Raw genomic sequence first — 15,029 nt, 5'->3', positions numbered from 1 at the left:
AGAAAGTATGGTTTTTCTTAGAAGGCCCTCTCTGGGTATGACTGCAAGAAAAATTACTGGAATCTAGCAGTGTTACGAAGACCAAATACTGGACTCTAAGTTAAGGTTTATACAGGTAAAGACAAGAGGTAAAGCTGGGGCAAAAGACAAGCCTGTCTGCTTAGGTCACTCTTAAATACTTCCTATGAAACAGTCCCCACCTGACAAAACAAACAAGTGCAGCTGTGATGGAATCAAGGACAGGCAACAAATCATTCCACTCCAAGTTATTGTCAGAAACTGTCCGGAAGCAGAAGCCAGGATAAAAGTTGCAGCCATTACATTGAGGTCTAAGGGAATGGTAATACAACAGAGGCCTGCTGTTAGACAATAGAACTTCCTAAACTCAAATACAACCAGAGACAAGCATTCTGTCCATGGTTTCTAGCCTGCAGAAGTGACTAGTCAAATGTCTTGATGATAACTAAACCTATAAAGGAGCTGTATTACCAAGGACATCTCAATCCTGGACAACCAGAGTCTATGACTGCTCAAACCCTATGGCAATCTCAGACTCTTTGAAGTCACACACACAGAAAAGGGGTTGCTAAAATTATGCAGCCCCTGGAAAGGGAAACTTCTCTAGATATGTCAGTGAACAAAGAAAAGCCTCCAAAAGAAGAAAACCAGAGGCTGCCAGATTGATTGATTAACTACTCCTCCACTGACAAAGCATTATCAGACCACGATGCTAAGAAAAAGGAAGAAAATCCTTAGTACCAGCATTTCCAAGCCAGAGTCCTTAGACTCCCCTTGATTAGACTGTTTAAGTCATGTTCTCATCCCCAGGTCACATACCCATCCCAGGAGAATTATGTCTTTTATGTATTATTTGCCAGTGTGTACCTGTGTTCATGCGAGTGTGTGTTTTGCCAATTCTCCTCTTTTATAATTGAGATTTCTTTAATTGAAGTTACCTATATTCTTTCTCTACTGTTATATATTGAATGTGTTGGTGACTGATACATTTGTTTTAATAAAGCATGAAGAGCTACACCCAGACTGAAAGAAAAAGCTTTTATATCACCCAGAAGTCTTGGACTTGGAACTAGATGTAGTAATTGGATGATACTTTAGTTGTCTTTTCTGGGGGACAGAATGAGTGTACTGTATGTAGGTATGAACGAAGACTTTAAAAAATGCATGTGTGGGAAGATGGGTGTATGTAGGTGTTGCATAGTCAAAGGGGTGGACTGTCTAAAACCACTTAATGTGTATCCTAGGATTGAGCAAATAAGTTACTATATTATGGAAAATGAGAACCAGGTTTCTCATGGTCGGAAAAGAAGTTATAAATAAGGAAAGGGGAAAGACTAGAGTGAATGTAGTGTTGGATTAACATTGGAGGTTATCAACATAGACTCATGGCTTTTAATCTGTAGATGCATATAGAAATAGGCATAAATATATGCCTCTGTGTTCACACATTTATTTCCTAGCTCAATCTGCAGAGAGACCCTAGAAGCAATGCCAGTAATAATAAACACACTAATTGCTCAGATCTTGGTTTCTGAACACTATTCTCCAATAAAAGTTCTGTGGAGAAATGGCTGATTCTAGGCAGAGAAAGTATAAGATAGTCAGGAAATGTCTCATGATGCCAAAAATAAGGAAGTATTAAAAAAGAAATGATGGGAATATGGCAAAAGGTCACAGGAGCCTACTTGAAGGAGCTCCCAACTATCAAATCTGAGACAATATGAACAACAAAATAAATAATACTAGTAATGGATTATAAATCATAGAATAAAATAAGAATCCACAAACTATACTGATGTAAACAAACAAACAGATAAGTGGGAGAGAAGAAAAAGTAAAATTCCAACTAATAAATGTAGAAGGAATAGTGTCAAACATTTGGTAAACACCACAGTGATAATTGTTTCAAGCAAGTTTTATCAATAAATGCTAAAACCAGTGGACAAAAGTATAATGAGAAGCAGGATATTTACATAATCTCAAAGGAACTCCCCCAAAGTTTCTTATTAATTACAAAGGGGAAAATAGTAACATTATTATACAGAAAGATGGCAGGCACCACCTTAATTTAGTGATCAAAGTTTTCATCAGTATAATGGTCCAAGTCATCATCATTTGTCTTTGGTTATGATGCACTCAGATGGATATAGCACCACTCAACATTATTTATTCCAAAAATGTATAACCTGAACTTAAATTATGAGCAAACATCAGGCAAACCCAAATCGAGGGCCATTCTGCAAAATAACTGACCAACATGCTTCAAAAATGTCAAGATAATGAAAAACAAACAAACAAAAAAACGATTCCAGATTAAATGAAACTAAGGAGACATAACAACCAAATACAAAGTGTGATCCTGGATTAGGTCTTGAACCAGAAAAAGGACATTAGTGGGACAATCGGTGGTATTTCTAAAAGGCAACAGTATCGTATTAGAGAAAATTTCCTGATTTTAATCTTTGTGCAGAGGTTATGGTAGATGTTTACTTTTGGAGAATCTGGGTGAAGAGAACACAGGAAATCTTTGTAGTATGTTTATAGCATGCTTGCAAGTGAAATCACTTCAAGATGAAAAGTTTAACATTTTTTAAATTAACTCTTAAAAAATGAAAATAAATCCTCAGCCTTTAAAATGTTTCCATGGTCACCCCTGCTTTAAAACTTTTCCTGACCCCTTAATTATTGTAATTCCGTAGTTATGTTTACTTCTATATTATAACGGTTTCTATTATGACTCAGAGGTTCATAGACTGACAGCCTGTAAGCTAAATTGACCTTCAATCGTTTTTATGTTTGGCCGGCACAAAGGTTTTCCCATCCCCACAAATTTGATTTGTCACAGCTCCCAACTACTCTTTATTATCTTAAACATCAGGCTAATTTTACTCATTTATAATACCAAAATTTTTTTTAGTAGTTTAAACATTTCTACCAAAATCTTGAAATCTTGTGCAACAAATTAAGCAAAGTATGTTTTCATAGATAACTTGATTTTAGACTGTTCAAATAATCACATTCACTGGTTCACTGGGTCTGAGTAAATGTTCTCTTGACTTTTATTACATCATGAAAATAAGTGCTATTTCATGTTTGACTCAGAAATAGCCATTAGTCACCAAATTCCTAACACTGCTTTTTGAGTTTAATAGCAGTTTAGATCAATCACAAAATATATGAAAATGAGGAGATTCAGAGAGATTCAGAATTTATTACTCATTTCTCAGAAACTTTAGGGGCTGTTGGTTTAGGGATTACATCATCTCTTCCAGAGTCTTCCTCTACCCCATAATCTAATCACCTGTGTGCTACTCCCAGAGATTCAGATTGAATTCCTGTGCAGTAGGGCCTAGGCATTCATCCATATATATATATATATAAAATTAGGTTTCCCAGATGATTCTAATGTGCACCTACATTGGAGAATCACCGATCATCCTTGGTTATGTTTTGGGGAATGGAGCACCCATTGTCCTGGAACAGGGGGGTATAACAGGAACTTGACAAAGTTTACCCCTTCCAATACCCCTTGATACAGGGTGGATCACTGAGAAGAAATTATACATTAAAAATTCCTGGGGAGTTTGTTAAGCATGCAGATTCCAGGATCACACCCTCATAGAGTCTGATTCAGTATTTCTATTGCACACTATGCTAATTACCGGTTAGCTACTTCATAAAAAGAAGACCTATAGCTCACTCTTGTTCAAGGCTTTATTTCTGAATCACTTGTCCTGACCCACTCATTCCTCCCACCACTTTGCCTCTTCTTAATCCCTCAAACGTCCAAATTTATTGCTCATGTTCTTTTCCATCTTCAGCTTTCCCATTGGACTTAACTTCTGGCATTTTCTTCTTGGTTCCTCATTCACCATAGTATGATCTCCCTCAGTGAACCTGCTTCAGTTTCTCTTGGGAAACTGCCCACACACTAGGCCCATGCTTCCCAGAGATTTCTCCTTTTCAGATTCACCTCCCCCATCTTCCATATGCTGGATTTACCCCAGCTTGAGCCTTCCTGTATTAGTTGATTAAAAAGCCACCTTAAAACTTTACAGCTTTAACACAACAAATATGATTCTATGGCATAAGTAGATGTTTCTTCTAGTCTGGACCAGCTGGGCTGGAGTGGGGCTTACTCACATCTTTGAGACCTCAGCTGGGATGGCTGGGACAGCTCGGGGCCTCTCTCCACGTGTTCTCTCATCCTCGAGTAGCTCAGCCTGGGCTTCTTCAAATGGTGGTGGAAGGGCTCTATAGAATCAATAAGAGAGGGCAAGCCCCAACAAGCAAATCTTTCTTCAAATTGCTGCTTGCACTACATTTGCTGATGTCCCATTGACCAAAGCAAGTCACTGGCCAAACCTAAAGCCAATGTGGGAAGGGGCTATTTAAAGGCATAAATCACTGGTGCCCATTACTACAAAAGTAGACTATAGCCTTCCCCCTAATTCCAATTATTTATGCCCCTTTCATGTGCAAATTCTACTGTCTTCCTCTGAACACCATCCTCCCTCCCCAGCCCCCCGCCAAATCTCATTTAACTATAGTGTTAGGCTCAGAGTCTAGAGTCTTGTGATTTCTATCAAGTTCAAATGAGGATGAGGCAGTTCCTTGGCTGTGACTTTTTTGGATCCAGAAACCTGTAAATGAAAGAGACAAGTTATATGCTGTGCACACACTCAACAAATAGTGCAAGCCAGAGACAGGACAATTGCAGTAAATATTTCCATTCAAAAAGGGAATTAAAGAAAAACACATAGACACACTGACTCCTAAGAATTCTGGAATCCTGCCAGGCACATGTTGCCAAGTTTCCCTATTCTGATAGCAGGACCCAGATCTGCTCCCGGGAGTAGTTTCCCAATCCATTGTTCTCCATTGCTCTTGGCGCCTCTGTCCAGCTCTTGGCTTTACCTTCTGAGACAACCTTCCTTTTCCAAAAGAAGCAGCCTGTGTTGGCCCCTGAGTAGCTTTCTGAGCCTACCTCTTACTCAAAAAAAAAAAAAGTTGGGGGCTCAAAGTCCATTTTGCAATTTGTGAAATCTCAGACCCTTTTACTCCAAGCTGGCTATGGTTTTGTTCTTTGTTTGTTTTTAATTAAGACTTTATTAAAGCAGTTTTCAGTTCACGACATAATTGAGGGAGAAGTGCAGAGATTTCCCATATATCCCTGCCCTCACACACGCATAGCCCCTCATTATCAACATTTCCCCCGCAGATGGTACATTTGTTACAATCACTGAACCTACGTTGACACATCTTCATCACCCAGAGTCCACAGTTACACAGGGTTCATTCATGGGTTTGGACAAATGTATAATGATACATATCCTTCATTATGGCATCATACAGAGTATTTTCAGTGCTCTAAAAATCCTCTGTGCTCTGCCTGTTCATCCCCAACAAACCCCGGCAACCACTGGTCTTTTTACTGCCTCCATAGTTTTGCCTTTTCCAGAATGTTACTATGGTTTTCGTTTTTGTTTTTTTTGTTTTAGTACAACTCTCTTTAAAATGTCATAGGTGTTCTATTATTGCAACTTATGTCCACTACATGTTCCAAGCCACATTGATAATTCTTTCTGAGACTGGAATCTCTCCACTTTGAGCATGTTTGGCTGCTATGGAACAATACCCTAAGATTCTTAGAAGATGTTCCACCTGAGATATTCCACTGGAAACCACCTTGTAAAACACCAAACCCCAAATTCATGAACAAGTAAGTTTCAAAAAAAGAACGGGAAGGAATCGTTTCTGCAAGAACAGGAAGGGTAATAACACAGAGAGAGACTGGGAATTTGCCCCGAATCCCATCTGGGATACTCTGTTCTCACTGGTTGTTGTGTGCGTGGGTTCAACTTGACTGAAGGCACAAGACTGGGCAAAGAGCCATAATTTGACAGGTGCTGTCCCAAGGTATATTCAGTTTCCTGAAGTATTTTTTTTTAATTCAACATTATTTTACATGTATGTTTGCAAGTTACTTTATGGTATTTGTCATATGTTGTTTTAAATGGTTGTCCATCAAATTAATATGTCATCATTTACCAGTCCCCTGTAGTACCTTATTTAGGCAGTTTTGGTTTTCTGCTATTAACTCTGTTATCATCATCTCTATAAATGTTTACTTTTGAGTTCATTGATTGATACGTTTTCCAATCTTGTAAGAATTGGATCACTGGTTAATAGTATAGAAACATACTTGAGGCAAGTGAACTAAGTGTCCAGTGTTTTCTAGAAGGGTTGTAGCAATTTATAACACTGTCATCAGCCTACCGATTTCCCTGAAGACTTATCATCATTGAATTTTATCATTTTTCTTTTTTAGAATTTAGCAGGCAAAATGGCCTCTCCTGGTTTTAATTTCCATTTCCGTAACTTCTAAGTAGAGCAATAATTCTTCCTTCTGTTAAACTACCCAGAGTCATTTTTCTTGTGTGGAGGCTGCACCAGTTGTAGAGTGTAAAATTAACGTTACATTCAGCTTCAAATGATAAAAACAAGAAAATCCAAAGGACAAAAAATTTAACAGTGTTTTTATTCTTTCTCACATAAAAGAAGTCTGGGAACAGTGCAGTGCTGCCAGGCACTCCAAGTTGTCAGGGACCCCGGCTTGGTCAATGTTATTGCTCTATAACCCTTAGCAACAGCATCTGCGTTCCAGTTGGCAGGAAGGAGATGAGGGGATGTGGGTGAGGGTGGGATAAGCCACTTCCCTTTAAGGACATTTTCCAGAAGGTGCATACCACTTCTGTTTATATCCCCTTGGTCAGCACTAAGTTTTATTTCCAGAAAAAAAGGGAGGACAGACAGTGTGTTGACTAGCAGTCCCTGCCACACACAGCCAATATCCATCTCCCATGAGGGCTGAGAAAGTAGCAACAGTGGGAGGAAGCAATGGTGCTTTTCAACGGGGAATAAGGGAGCAAAGGCGCCAAGACTCAGGCTGGCACAGAGAGATGAGTGTGTAGAAAATCTCACCCAGGGGAATCAGGTTCTCTCTGATCCTGAACTCTTTCTGGTGCTTAACCCTTAGCCCTCTCGTATAGACCTTTCATCTCCTCCCGCAGATTCTCAACATTTTTCAAGACCCAGCTCAGATCTGAACTTCTTCTGCAGCCTTTCCTTCCCAGCCCAAGCGCTTACTACTTATTTGAACCTAGGCACCAAGATAGGTCTTGTTATCATTTCTCCATGTGTAGTTGACCCAAAGAAATGACAAATTTATGGAAAGCAGGCATAGTACCTTACATTTTTCAGTGGACATCACCCTTCCATGTTCTCTTATCTCAATTTAGGAATCCCTGCCTACTTGCAAATATCCTGTTTTGGGGAATCCAAGGTTGAAAAATCCAGTGAATGTAATTTGCTCAAGAAGACATCAAGTATTAATTTACACCATCAGTTCTAGTCAGTAAACAAAAAATATGGCAACAGGATAAGAACATTTGGGGCTTAGTAATATGATGTTTTTGTTCTGCTGTTTTGTTTTGAATTCCACAGCTCTGATTTAGAGATAACTCAGAGATATCAAAGAACTTACTTCTGAAAATTGTTACATGTGGCTTGAAGCTGTATATCAGGGATACATTAAGTGTATGGCAAATTGGAGGATGCTGTCTGATAATCGAGATGTAACACTCTGTTTCATTAAAAAGGAATATTTGCCCATTTATTCACCAATATGTAATATGTATCAAGTGCCTGCTACCGACCAGGTGAGATGGTGTGGGGTCAGATACTCTGGGGAATTCAAGGTGAATCAGATGGGGATGTGGCTCTCAGGAAGCTTTAGCCTTGTAGGTGAGAAACACACACATAAATGTTAATAAGTTACCTTTTACCTGTCTCTTTAACTGTTGGAGAGTGGAAGAAACCCAATTAGCAGAAAGAGAACCTTGCTATGGATTGATCAAGCACAAACAGGAAAACTAAGAGTGGCTCAAAGCAGCCCTTGACTTAAAGTGCATGGGGAGTGGGGTTGGGTTGAATGTCAAGGTCAAGAGGACAGTATGAATCCAAGTAGGATGGCAGGCATCCTCAGGGTTAGCGGGTGGAATTTTCATGGGCATGTGCAGGGCTGAAATGAGGGCCTTTCCAACTGTCTATTGTTAGGTGGTGCCTGCTATGTTGCTTATTATGTATTTTGCCTCTTACCCCGGGTATACCCTGGCTATAGGAAAAGAAGATGTGAAAGGCAGGAGAGAGCCAGATTGTTGAGGGCCCCGAATGTCAGGCTAGGAAGCTGAGAGCCAGTGGGGCGCCATGGACAAGTGAGGTCTTAGAAGCAGGTAAAAGAAATACCCAAGTTCATATTTCTTCTTTATCAGATATTTACTGTGTGAATTTGGCCGACTAATTTCTCATGTGTAAAATGAGGATAATGATACTGATACTGACATCTCACTCAATATATAAAAATGTCTTGTTGCCCCACAGAAGTTCTTAAACATATGGTTCAGTATGGCTAATGACCTTGCTAAGCAGTCTACAAACTACCACTTGATAAAATTAGAAATGGATTAATCCTTTTATAGCTAGAAAATTATTCAAGAGATCACTCATTCAGATCTAATGGCACCACTTCCAGAAACTTCTTGATACTTCTTGAGCTGTCAGGCTGAGGATTGAAGAAGGAGGAACCCCTGGATTTCTGAGTAAAGGACACCCAGGGGATCCAGGTGCTTGGACATTCTCTGCTTCCCAGCAAGGGAGGCCCCTCAGCCTAGAAATACCTGCCCAGGAGGGAGCTGGGACAGGGGAGGGAGGCAGCAGCGTGGAGATGTGATGGGAGGAGTTTGGGAGAGAAAGTGAGAGGATGCCAAGGAAACCTGGTTTTACTGGGTGGCATCCCCCTTCCAGCGCCACCTCCTCCAGAAGCTAGGCTCTGGAGAGCCTTTTGAGCTAGGGACCCAGGGGTATCGCTGCCCAGCAAACAGGTGATATTCAGGAGAAATTTCTGGTTGGCACCTCTGGCATTTGCAGCTCATAGTGCCTAGAAACTCTGAGAGACTGAAGAGCCCCCAGGAGATGGGAAAGAACTCAGAAAGAACGCAGGAGGTAAGAAGATAGGAGTGTCCTCACCTACTTCACCGACCAGGGCAAGGCCTTTAGCAATGGCCTCCCTCTGGATTGCAGATGGTGTATCTGGACCATCTCAACTCATCAGCCTGCACATCTTACTGTGCAACAATCAGAAAGCAAGATCTGAGGTCCTTGGGAATGAGAACTGAGCCTGGAAGATTGAGGATGGGGAGAGACGAAGAAAAAGAAGAAGAAATGAGCAACTGGAACTCAGAGGAAGATGGCTCTGGCTGGCCTGTTGAAATGGGGGGGCTTGAGATCTTTGGCTTGAAGGAAATAGACATTGGGGTGGGTGCAGTCAAGGGACAGACGACGGACAGAGGGCACCCAGAACAACCCACCATTAGGGGCACACAAAGTCCCATCAAAGAGTACACAGACATGGGTAATTTCAAGAGAATTTTCAGCTCCCTGTTTCCCTACATGTTATTTCCCAAAATGATCCCCCTGAGGGCAGATCCTAGGTATCCTGCTACTTCTCATTCCCCACCTCACCTTTGACCATGGCCCTGCGGTACTTTTCAAAAGGAAGTTCTACCTGTCATGCAGGTACCATCTTACTATGGTTCACTGCCTCGCGGAGAAAAATCCTCCAGGGCACCAAATAAAGGGTCAACTTGGTGCCAAATAAAGGCTCTGGGTCTCAAGTACCTATATTGCATTGATTTCAAGTAGGAGGAGGTGAAAGATTAAGATTAGAGTTTCAAATTAAAGTAAGTTTTGTGGGTTATCTTCTTAAATATTTACTCCAACTCATGGGGGAGCAAGTTCCTTTAGCTTTGCTCGAAGATTACTGAGTGTCATAAATCTGTATTTATTTTTTAATTTGGGTACAATTTTTCTGTTTGCTTCAACTTTTCTACACCTTTAGTGACCCAAAAGCTTCTCTTCTTTTTGCTGGTAATTTCCACAAAATATTGTCTCATTCTACAATGAGCAAAATTCATCTGTGATACATAAATTTATCTTTAAAAAAGGCTAGTTTCCTTTTGTATGTTTAATGATTATTTTTAAATTTTATATTATAATTATTTATTTCACTCAATTATATACCAATATAAATTGTAATGATAAATCAACCTAGAATATTGATTAACATGTAGAGTCTTATGGTGACAGGAAATTTTAACGTTTTCAATGTTTTTTTTTAATTATAGAATTTTATTTATTTTTTTATACAGCAGGTTTTTATTAGCTATACATTTTATACATCACTTTGAACAGCACTTTTGAGTTCATTATCAAGTGTAATTTTCATACTACTACCTTGATTTTCTGGATGAAAAAACAAAAGCTTAGATTGAATTCTGCATGAAATGTCAGGGGAGCAATATTTTATGGTGTTATGTTTTATTCAGTGAGTTGTCAGAAATGTGTGCAATTTTATTTATTTTTTTATACAGCAGGTTCTTATTAGTTATACATTTTATACATATTAGTGTATACATGTCAATCCCAATCTCCCAATTCATCCCACCACCACACACCACCCCCACCACTTTCCCCCCTTGGTGTCCGTAACCATACTGTTCTCCATAGTGGCTGTATCAATTTACATTCCCACCAACAGTGAAAGAGGGTTCCCTTTTCTCCACACCCTCTCAAGCATTTGCTGTTTGTAGATATTCTGATGACGCCCATTCTAATTGGTCTGAGGTGATACCTCATTGTAGTTTTGATTTGCATTTCTCTAATAATTACTGATGTTGGGCAGCTTTTCATGTGCTTCTTGGCCATCTGTATGTCTTCTTTGGAGAAATGTCTATTTAGGTCTTCTGACCATTTTTGGATTGGGTTGTATGTTTTTTTTAATATTGAGCTGCATGAGCAGTTTATACATTTTGGAGATTAATCCTTTGTCCGTTGATTCCTTTGCAAATATTTTCTCCCATTCCGAGGGTTGTCTTTTTGTCTTGTTTGTAGTTTCCTTTGCTTTGCAAAAGCTTTTAAGTGTCATTAGATCCCATTTCTTTATTGTTGTTTTTATTTCCATTACTCTAGGAGGTGGATCAAAAAAGATTTATGTCAAAGAGTGTTTTTCCTATGTTTTCCTCTAAGAGTTTTATAGTGTCTGGTCTTAAATTTAGGTCTGTAATCCATTTTGAGTTTATTTTTGTGTATGGTGTTAGGGAGTGTTCTAATTTCATTCTTTTACATGTGGCTGTCCAGTTTTCCTAGCACCACTTATTGAAGAGACTGTCTTTTCTCCATTGTATATCCTTGCCTCCTTGTTATAGATTAGTTGAACATAGGTGTGTGGGTTTATCTCTGGGCTTTCTATCCTGTTCCATTGATATGTATTTCTGCTTTTGAGCCAGTACCATATAGTCTTGATTACTGTAGCTTTGTAGTATAGTCTGAAGTCAGGGAGTCTGATTCCTCCAGCTCCGTTTTTTTCCCTCAAGACTGCTTTGGCTATTCAGGGTCTTTTGTGTCTCCATACAAATTTTAAGATTATTTGTTCTAGTTCTGTGAAAAATGCCATTTGTAGTTTGATAGGGATTGCATTGAATCTGTAGATTGCTTTGGGTAGTATAGTCATTTTCACAATGTTGATTCTTCGACTCCAAGAACTAGGTATATCTCTCCATTTGTTGGTATAATCTTTAATTTCCTTCATCAGTATCTTATAGTTTTCTGCATACAGGTCTTTTGTCTCCTTAGGTAGGTTTACTCCTAGGAATATTATTCTTTCTTTTCCAATGGTAAATGGGAGTGTTTCCGTAATTTCTCTTTCAGATTTTTCATCATTAGTGTATAGGAATGCAAGTGATTTCTGTGCATTAACACTGTATCCTGCAACTTTACAAAATTCATTGATTAGCTCTAGTAGTTTTCTGGTGGCATCTTTAGGATCTTCTATGTATACTATCATGTCATTTGCAAACAGTGACAGTTTTACTTCTTCTTTTCCAACTTGCTTTCCTTTTATTTCTTTTTCTTCTCTGATTGCCATGGCCAGGACTTCCAAAACTATGTTGAATAATAGTGGTGAGAGTGGACATCCTTGTCTTGTTCCTGATCTTAAAGGAAATGCTTTCAGTTTTTCACCATTGAGAATGATGTTTCTTGTTCCTGATCTTAGAGGAAATGCTTTCAGTTTTTCACCATTGAGAATGATGTTTGCTGTGGGTTTGTCATATATGGCCTTTATTATGTTGAGGTAGGTTTGCTCTATGCCCACTTTCTGGAGAGTTTTTATCATAAATGGGTGTTGAATTTTTTCAAAAGCTTTTTCTGCATCTATTGAGATGATCATATGGTTTTTATTCTTCAGTTTGTTAATATGGTGTATCACATTGATTTAATTGTGTATATTGAAGATTCCTTGCATCCCAGGGATAAATCCCACTTGATCATGGTGTATGATCCTTATAACGTGTTGCTGGATTCTGTTTGCTAGTATTTTGTTGAGGATTTTTGCATCAATGTTCATCAGTGATATTGGTCTGTAATTTTCTTTTTTGTAGTATCTTTGTCTGGTTTTGGTATCAGGGTGATGGTGGCCTCATAGAACGAGTTTGGCAGTGTTCCTCCTCTGCAATTTTTCAGAAGAGTTTGAGAAGGTTGGTGTTAGCTATGCTCTAAAAGTTTGATAGAATTCACCTGTGAAACCATCTCTTCCTGGACTTTTGTTTTTTGAAAGATTTTAAATCACATTTTCAATTTCATTACTTGTGATTGGTCTGCTGATATTTTCTATTTCTTCCTGTTTCAGTCTTGGAAGGTTACATCTTCTAAGAATTTGTCCATTTCTTCCAGGTTGTCCATTTTATTGGCATAGAGTTGCTTGGAGTAGTCTCTTAGGATGCTTTGTATTTCTGCGGTGTCCATTGTGACTTGTGTTTTTTCATTTCTAATTTTATTGATTTGAGTCCTCTCCCTCTTTTTCTTGATGAGTCTGGCAAATGGTTTATCAATTTTGCTTATCTTCTCAAAGAACCAGCTTTTAGTTTTATTGATCTCTGCTATTGTTTTCTTTGTTTCTGTTTCATTCATTTCTGCTCTGATCTTTATGATTTCTTTCCTTCTACTAACTTTGGGTTTTGTTTGTTCTTCTTTCTCTAGTTCCTTTAGGTGTAAGGTTAGATTGTTTACTTGAGATTTTTCTTGTTTCTTGAGGTAGGCTTGTATAGCTATAAACTTCCCTCTTAGAACTGCTTTTGCTGCATACCATAGGTTTTGGATTGTCATGTTTTCGTTGTCATTTGTCTCTAGGTATTTTTTTAATATCCTGTTTGATTTTGTCAGTGGTCTCTTGGTTATTTAGTAACATATTATTTAGCCTCCATGTGTTTGTGGGTTTTATGTTTTTTTCCCTGTAATTGATTTCTAATCTCATAGTGTTGTGGTCAGAAAAGATGCTTGATATGATTTCAATTTTCTTAAATTTACTGAGGTTTGCTTTGTGACCCAAGATGTGATCTATCCTGGAGAATGTTCCGTGTGCACTTGAGAAGAAAGTGTAATCTGCTGTTTTTGGATGGACTGTCCTATAAATATCAATTAAATCTATCTGGTCTATTGTGTCATTTAAAGCTTGTGTTTCCTTATTAACCATCTGTTTGGATGAGCTGTCCATTGCTGTATGTGAGGTGTTAACGTCCCCCGCTATTATTGTGTTACCTTTGATATCCTCTTTTAGAGCTGTTAGCAGTTGCCTTATGTATTGAGGTGCTCCTATGTTGGGGTCTTATATACTATAATTGTTATTTCTTCTTCTTTAATTGATCCCTTGATCATTATGTAGTGTCCTTCCTTGTCTCTTGTAACATTCTTTATTTTAAAGTCTATTTTATCTGATATGAGAATTGTTACTCCAGCTTTCTTTTGATTTCCATTTGCATGGAATATCTTTTTTCCATTCCCTCACTTTCAGTCTATTTGTGTCCCTAGGTCTGAAGTAGGTTTATTGTAGACAGCATATATATGGGTCCTGTTTTTGTATCCATTCAGCGAGACTTTGTCTTTTGGTTGGAGCATTTAATCCATTCACGTTTAAGGTAATTATTGATATGTAAGTTTCTGTCACCATTTTCTTAACTGTTATGGGTTTGTTTTTGTAGGTCATTTTCTTCTCTTGTGTTTCCCACTTAGAGAAATTCCTTTAGCATTTGTTGTAGAGCTGGTTTGGTCTCTTGTAATAGTCTTTATTATAAAGTCTATTTTATCTGATATGAGAATTGTTACTCCAGCTTTCTTTTGATTTCCATTTGCATGGAATATCTTTTTTCCATTCCCTCACTTTCAGTCTATTTGTGTCCCTAGGTCTGAAGTAGGTTTATTGTAGACAGCATATATATGGGTCCTGTTTTTGTATCCATTCAGCGAGACTCCATCGAATCTGAATGAGATCCTTGCCAGGTACAGTAATCTTGGTTGTATGTTCTTCCCTTTCATCACTTTAAGTGTATCATCCCACTCCCTTCTGGCATGTAGAGTTTCTGCTGAGAAATTAGCTGTTAACCTTATGGGAGTTCCCTTGTATGTTATTTGTCATTTTCCCCTTGTTACTTTCAATAGTTTTTCTTTGTCTTTAATTTTTGTCAGTTTTATTACTATGTGTCTCTGCATTTTTCTCCTTAGGTTTATCCTGCTTGGGAGTCTCTGGGCTTCCTGGCCTTGGGTAGCTATTTCCTTTCCTATGTTAGGGAAGTTTTTGACTATAATCTCTTCAAATATTTTCTCTGGTCCTTTCTCTCTCTCTTCTCCTTCTGGGACCCCTATAATGCAAAGGTTGTTATGTTTAATGTTGTCCCATAGGTCCCTTAGGCTGTCTTCATTTCTTTTCATTCTTTTTTCTTTATTCTGTTCTGTGGCAGTGAATTCCACCATTCTGTCTTCCAGGTCCCTTATCCATTCTTCTGCCTCAGTTATTCTGCTATTGATTCCTTCTAGTGTATTTTTCATTTCAGTTATTGTAT

The sequence above is a fragment of the Physeter macrocephalus genome, chromosome 8 (assembly GCF_002837175.3).
Source record: "Physeter macrocephalus isolate SW-GA chromosome 8, ASM283717v5, whole genome shotgun sequence".
Taxonomy (NCBI): Eukaryota; Metazoa; Chordata; class Mammalia; order Artiodactyla; family Physeteridae; genus Physeter; species Physeter macrocephalus.
This window is presented reverse-complemented; position numbering follows the sequence as displayed.